This window comes from Haemaphysalis longicornis, unplaced genomic scaffold, assembly GCF_048455015.1.
Source record: "Haemaphysalis longicornis isolate Haplotype H1 unplaced genomic scaffold, Haemaphysalis longicornis Haplotype H1 scaffold_13, whole genome shotgun sequence".
NCBI classification, from domain to species: Eukaryota; Metazoa; Arthropoda; class Arachnida; order Ixodida; family Ixodidae; genus Haemaphysalis; species Haemaphysalis longicornis.
In genome coordinates this window covers 16,456,536-16,463,057 of record NW_027526233.1, presented here as the reverse complement: position 1 = coordinate 16,463,057, position 6,522 = coordinate 16,456,536, and positions in this window count along the sequence as shown.

Sequence of the window (6,522 nt, the reverse complement as noted above, 5' to 3'; positions counted from 1 at the left end):
TGGTTCTGAAGGGTCAACCACGTATTCGCCAAGGAAAGTTGGGGGGGGGGGGTTGTAAATGGCCCGCCTGAACAACAAGGCTATTATGTTTAGGGCAACGCAAGTCGTGGAATTACAAGAAAACTTGCATTAAGCGTGTAGTATGTCTCGTTCCCAGAGAGGCACAAGCCTGGCTCTGACATTGCGATGGATAACGGTAATTAAACTCGTTGGCTGGCGCCACATGACAAATAAATGATCGTACACGGATGAAATGTGCCTAATGTTCTGAAAGTATCGGAACAATTTGGCTGAGAGAAGATTTTACAGTTAAAAAAATAAGCGTTCCGGAAGTAATTGCAAATCCGGTAGCCGACGACAAAAAAAAAACAGATTCTACGCCGACGCTACTTACGCCAACCGCGGAGGACTTTAAGCAGTTGCTTAAAATAATTCAAACTAGAACGCTCTGAGCGCGAACAGCAACTACTAGGCTTGTACCCAAACTGAAACAGAATCTCGCTTGGTGAATGCCGCATCGGGTTAATGCCGCCGGGTGAATGCCGGAACAGGGCGAATGCCGCATCGCGCCGTGTTAAATCCATTCGTGCACTAATAGATCTTTTCTTAAGGCGCACTATGTCTGTCCAACACAGCGCCTTTTAAGTGCAGAAATTTCGCATCCCATGGAATGCGCTCTCTCGCCATCAAAATAGGCGAAGTGGTTACGATTCGCGGTAACGAGCTTTGCGTGTGGGAGGGCATGATCGAATGAAGTTCTTGAGAGCTAGCATAAACATGCACCAGCACCTGACGCAGACTGCTGCATTCCGCACAAAAACTGGCGCTTTACTTACCGATACTGCATGGCTGAGATCTCATGGTTATTTTAGGTGTGAGGCTAAATGGCGGGTTCTTCGCGGTTTTTGTTTCTGAGCTATCGCGTGCGATTTTAGGTGCCCCTTTGCTTTCATGAAGAATACAAATATATTTAAAGGGAGTGGGTGGCGAAAATCATTTGGTGTGAACCAGTACACCGCACTGTAGTGAATACTTTAGTTCAAGTCACAGCGGCGTCAGGTCACAGTTGAAGTCACAGCAGCATTTGCATAATCTTTCGCGCTTCCATTTTTGAACCACGAAACCACTATTGATTGAAGCTGTTGGTGTTTGTTTGCTACACGTTTACAAAAAAAGTTCTATAAAATGAAGTTGTTTATGTTGCAAAATTTGATGCCTTACTTACCAAGACGTGCATGATTTTCGTGCCGTAAGGATTGTTAGAAAGCAAAGAGCCCAGTCAAGAAACGCCATTTGATGCAGTTTCGCGCAGCAGGATCCCACATCCCGTATAACAGGCATGCCGCGCAAACGAGAAGCACGGACATTCTAAATCACTACCCGCACGGTCCAGCAGGCTATATGTGAGTGCTGCATAATGCACACACAGCGCCGCAATTCCAATTGTGGAGAATAAAAATTATGAGAAAATACCCCTGTCGACACCACCAGCCATCAGCGCTCCTCATACCACCACGAGGGAAAACGCGGCTATAGGTTTTACCATCTCCTAATGGCAGCAGACCTAATTAAAAGTTTTCCACTAGAAGCGGCAATTTAAATTATCGCCAAAGGCAATGTCTCCGAACAGGCGCCCTTATTCCATAACACCACCCATTCGACTCCGCTATATAAATTGTCTTAATCACTGCGCGCACCGTCCATGCTGGTAATGAGTCTGCCTATTACACAGCTCCACGGGTAACCATCCGAGTCCAGGTTATACTGGAACCCTATCACGAAACGATCTTCCTAGAAAATACATCTCTTTTTTGCCATTATCATTATCATAAGATTGTTTGTGTCCACTGCAGGGCTATAGCCTCTTCCAAAGATATCCAGCCACGGCTATCGAGTGCCTGAATGTGCCTATCAAGTGTGATTGTACTTTAACTGGGAGGGTTTTTAGCAAATGTACTCAGCCAGGGTTGCCAAATCCTGGTCTGGTGAGGAAATGCTTTTTTGTGTCCAAGGGAGCCTAACCTAGCATGGATGAACCCCTATAGTATGGCCTCCCGTGTCATCCGGCGGGTGGAAGCTCCACACGCATCTCACACACCGCCAAATCACTTTTTGTGCCACCTTCCTTGCTGTGAGTGATGCCCGGGTCGTCGCGCATCCTGCAAATGCGCAAGACCAAATGTAGCATCCGGTTGAGACAAACACATTTTTTAATCCCGCAATACTTAAGCTAATACACTCTTAATTCCTCCTGAAAAGAAGTTTCGTGCATGCAGCGCCCTTGGAAAATTCTTGACCTGTTGTGAAGTTCAGCATAAAATTGCATTCTTTTATGTTGTTTTAGAGGAAATGACCATTCCCAGGACGCGTTAGGGAATTTGGGCCTAAATGAACAAACCTCCCTTGGTTATACAATGTGAACGGCTTTTTGGCAATAAAAACGAATATTTTATGAGCGTGAAATTTTAGGCCGCGAAAACAACGTTTTAAGCCCATAACGTCCCAAATAAATTCACGATACATTTTTAAATAAATTGAAACAATTTAAAACGAATACGCGGGCGGGCTCTGTTTACGACAAATATTTGAAATGTTATTGTTTATGGTGGCAGGAAGTTGCTAACACCAAAAATAGCCGCTTAGTGTTCCCATAAAACGGATGCCTTAATGGCCATCCAATACAATATAGCAACAAGCGCACTGCCCACTTCTTCGCAACCACCAAAGCCTCTACGCAGCACTCAAGCGAGCCAACCAGTAAAAACGCCATCCCGGGTTAAGGCCGGAAGCAGCGCGAGTAATCGCGCGCAGCCCATTTAAAACTCAAATTTAACTCCCGTTTTTGGCACTCAGTCGCACTAGGCAACTATTGTTATTCGATCGGAAAGATATACTTTAAATAAGCTCACCTACACAAAAATATCTCTCAGAGACAGAAAAAACAGACGCAGCTATTACATCGAAGCAACCGTCCATCACCAAAGCCGCGGAGAAAAATGACTCGCGGAAAAAGACAAGCAGTCCGCTTACCGCCGTTGCATTAGTACACACAAACGACCCATTGCTGCAAAATATGTAACAATCTCGCACGCTATATTGAAAACTCTTCACTCTACTTTAAACTGGCCTTGTTTCGTGATGCGGTGCGGCGCCCTCTTCCTAACCACTTCTTGTGCCTTGTTGCCTGTTCATCCCGCGTATTTATGCAGGTCAGGCACACGGCATACGCTTGGCCTTTGACGCTTTTATCGGTCGCCCAAAGCTTGGCTTCCGAGGAGGTTTATGTGTGACGCAACTTCCAGTGACCATTTACTTGGCTACTAATTAATCTCCGCAGATGTACCTAAAGGAGACAGATAGCCCGGAAGCCCATAGGACCCCATAGCGTTTCCAAACACTGGCAGTCGGCCACTGCCACTTGGGGTTGTTTCAATCAGATATTTAATACTGTAAGTTTTAGATTTGCCTGTTTTTATCAATATTTTTTAGTTGCAGAAATATGCATTACGGGGTAACTTTGCCAATTCCGTATTTTATGCAGATAGTGGACCATACAATGTTAGCGGTTTCCATAATGTTCTTGTTTGGACTTTTAGAGGAGACACGGGTGGAGTTCAATTTTCACCGCTACCGTTTCAGAGACATACAAGTATAGATGCTTTTGTTTACATTCACATTTTTTGGTATTTAAGCGAACCTTTCATTGTGGCGTTTAAGGATTTTTTGTTCATCAATGATAAATCCTTGGTCCATGTATCATTAGGTGTTATTAATTGTGTTCAGTAGGCTTTGTAAGCCGAACGACGTGGTGTCTGTACTCTTATGGTTCATAAGGCTCGTGATTTCCAACGTGACACTACACTCACACAAAATCTCAGCGTATTTTCTTCCGCTCGCAAACGGAGTATATTGATTAATGGTATGAGCGCGCCACACCCCGCGATAGCGCCGAGAAAATAGTGAGACTAATTAACTGAAGGGCTCAAGTGGCAGAAATGCGCGACAGGAACAGATTGTGGTAATGTCTATTTTTCTTCTGCGTTTGCAAAAACCTCTTGCGCCAAAGCCAACGAATCCTGCTCACAAACACGTGTAACTGCGTGTGACTTCTACCCATAATACACGAGCGTTTTGAAGCCCTTTGAAACAAAGGTCGTTTCACGTAAATGCCACCTTTGAACTGCTACACGACGCTTTTCAAAGGCATTTGTTTGAAAGGCCGTGCGACCTAAATAAGTATCTCCAACGACCACTGAGGTACTTAGAGCCACCGGGAACGCTGACAGGCGAGAAGATCGCCAATGAAGTAAGTTTCCCCACAAGAAGGAACGGCCAACTAAAAAAGCAGGCGACGAAAAGGAAACATCAGACGACACAAGGCAAACGAAAACCAATGTCATTCACTCGTCTACTGCGCGAGCGCTCAAAGTGACAACACCAGTGCGCGTAGTTCGTCTACCAATAACCCGCTACCAGCGGCAGCTGCCCGGTAGCAAAGACTATGCAATAGCGAAGTGATTCTAAAATCGTGGAAGAGTGGAATGGGAGTGGGACGCATAGCTGTCAGCAGTTGAGAGTCGTGATATGTCTCAGTAGCCGTCCACAAAACCGACCACTAGGCGTGTTCCGCTACAAGCATGTCGGCCCATCGGATGGTATGGGAACATGACAGCGGTGCGGCCAAGACGTCGGCGTGCGTGAAACGAGCGGGACCTGGGAACACGCCGCACCACTGTAGGCCTTGACGGGCAACCCGGGGCCAAATCTCACTGGGTTCCGGACAATTTCCGGTGCGCTCGATTTCTCGTGTGGTCTGACGTGCTTGGCTGCCCGGATCCTTGTTCGTTACGTTCATGGAAACGGAGCCGATCAGCCGAGACCGCAATAGAAATCGGGCTCCGCAGAAGTTTTTCTTCAACCAGAAGTGTTCGCCTCCTGGCCCCGACACACCGAAAGCCACGACTGTGCTCTCCAGACCAGAGTTGCCTGATAGTAACACCCCCGCGTGAGAATTAATAGGAAATATCTCAGCCACCTACTGTTTTCGGGTGACATTGTCCTGTTCAGTCAGACCAGGACTGATTTACAGCACATGCTTCGCCAATTGCGCTCAGAAAGTATGATTTCATGCTAACAAATAAACACCCAAAAGTCGAAGGTAATGTCGAATCGGCGCACCAAGGGACATCACTTCCAGGTAGGCAATGGGGTCTTTGAAACAGTCATCAAATACGTATATTGTGGACGAGTGATAGCTGCAGATCCAAACCATGAACAGGTAATAACCCGCAGAACAAGCATGGGGTGGGCTGCGTTTCGTAAGAAGCCCGACATCCTCACTGGTAAGCTTCCCCTGTCACTCGAAAAGCTTGTATTTCATCAATCCCTTCTTCCAGTAATGACTAATGGGGCAGAAACATGGGGTCTCACCAAACGAGTTCAAACCATACTTAGATCGGCACAACGCGTCATGGAACGCGGAATGCTAGGGGTAACGTTGAGAGACAGAAAAACAGCCGCATAGATTAGGGAACACTCTGAGGTGGAGGACATTCGAGTTAAACTTAGGCGAAGAAAATGTGATGGGCTGGTCATGCAATGTGAATGCGAAGCAACAGGTGGACCATCCGTTTGGCAGGCTTGCTTTCAATAGACCGCAAGCATACTAGCGGTCGGCCGAGAGCTCGTTGGCGAGACGAGCTACGAAAATTTTGGGGGAGATATGCACTCACCTGGCATTCGATAGGTGTGGCTGGAAATCTTAGGGAGAGGCTTTCGACCTGCAGTGGACACAAACAAGCTCATGTTGTTGTTGATGAAAACCCCCGCAAGTGGTGAATGCCTATGGCTCTTTATATTCCTTCAGTTTAGAGTTCAGCTGTTTCCCTTTCTTTTAACTCCTTGCCGTTTACTCCGCAACCTACTCCAATTCCTTTTTCTCCGTATGGTAGTTCTCTGGTTGTGTCTTTCCGTTTTCGTTTCTGTGGTTCGGTATTCGGGCTTCGGCTATTGAAAATACGTCTTCCTCGGAAAGTTCTCGTTTGACATTTTGCTAAATTAGCTTCTTGGTGATAAGCAAAGAAATTTTTATTTTTCTCTTGTAACAAAAGCAAGTACAAAACACTCGTGGTTACGCTTTTCCACGTTCACATACTCGGCCCGTCCGTTACATTGCAGGACGACATCTCTCCTTGCTATTAACAAAGCAGATACGAATTCAGTGAAAAACTAACACGGCATGAACACGAACGCAAATGACGTACACTTCTTGGCACATAAATTGTGCACTTAGAGGACACCCTGTGTCCTGGGAGGGATGGGGACTACTCCCCGAATTAACCACGGAAATTTCCTTGCAGACGAACGATCAGTCCGGGAATTGGTCGTTCGCTGCTTTTAATATAAAAGTGCATTCAAAACACCATTCTTGTGGTTGTAATCATGTAAAAAACTATGTCAAAATACTTACTACTATGTCAAAATACTTACTAAAAAATCCGGAAAAAAGATGAAGTACATGTT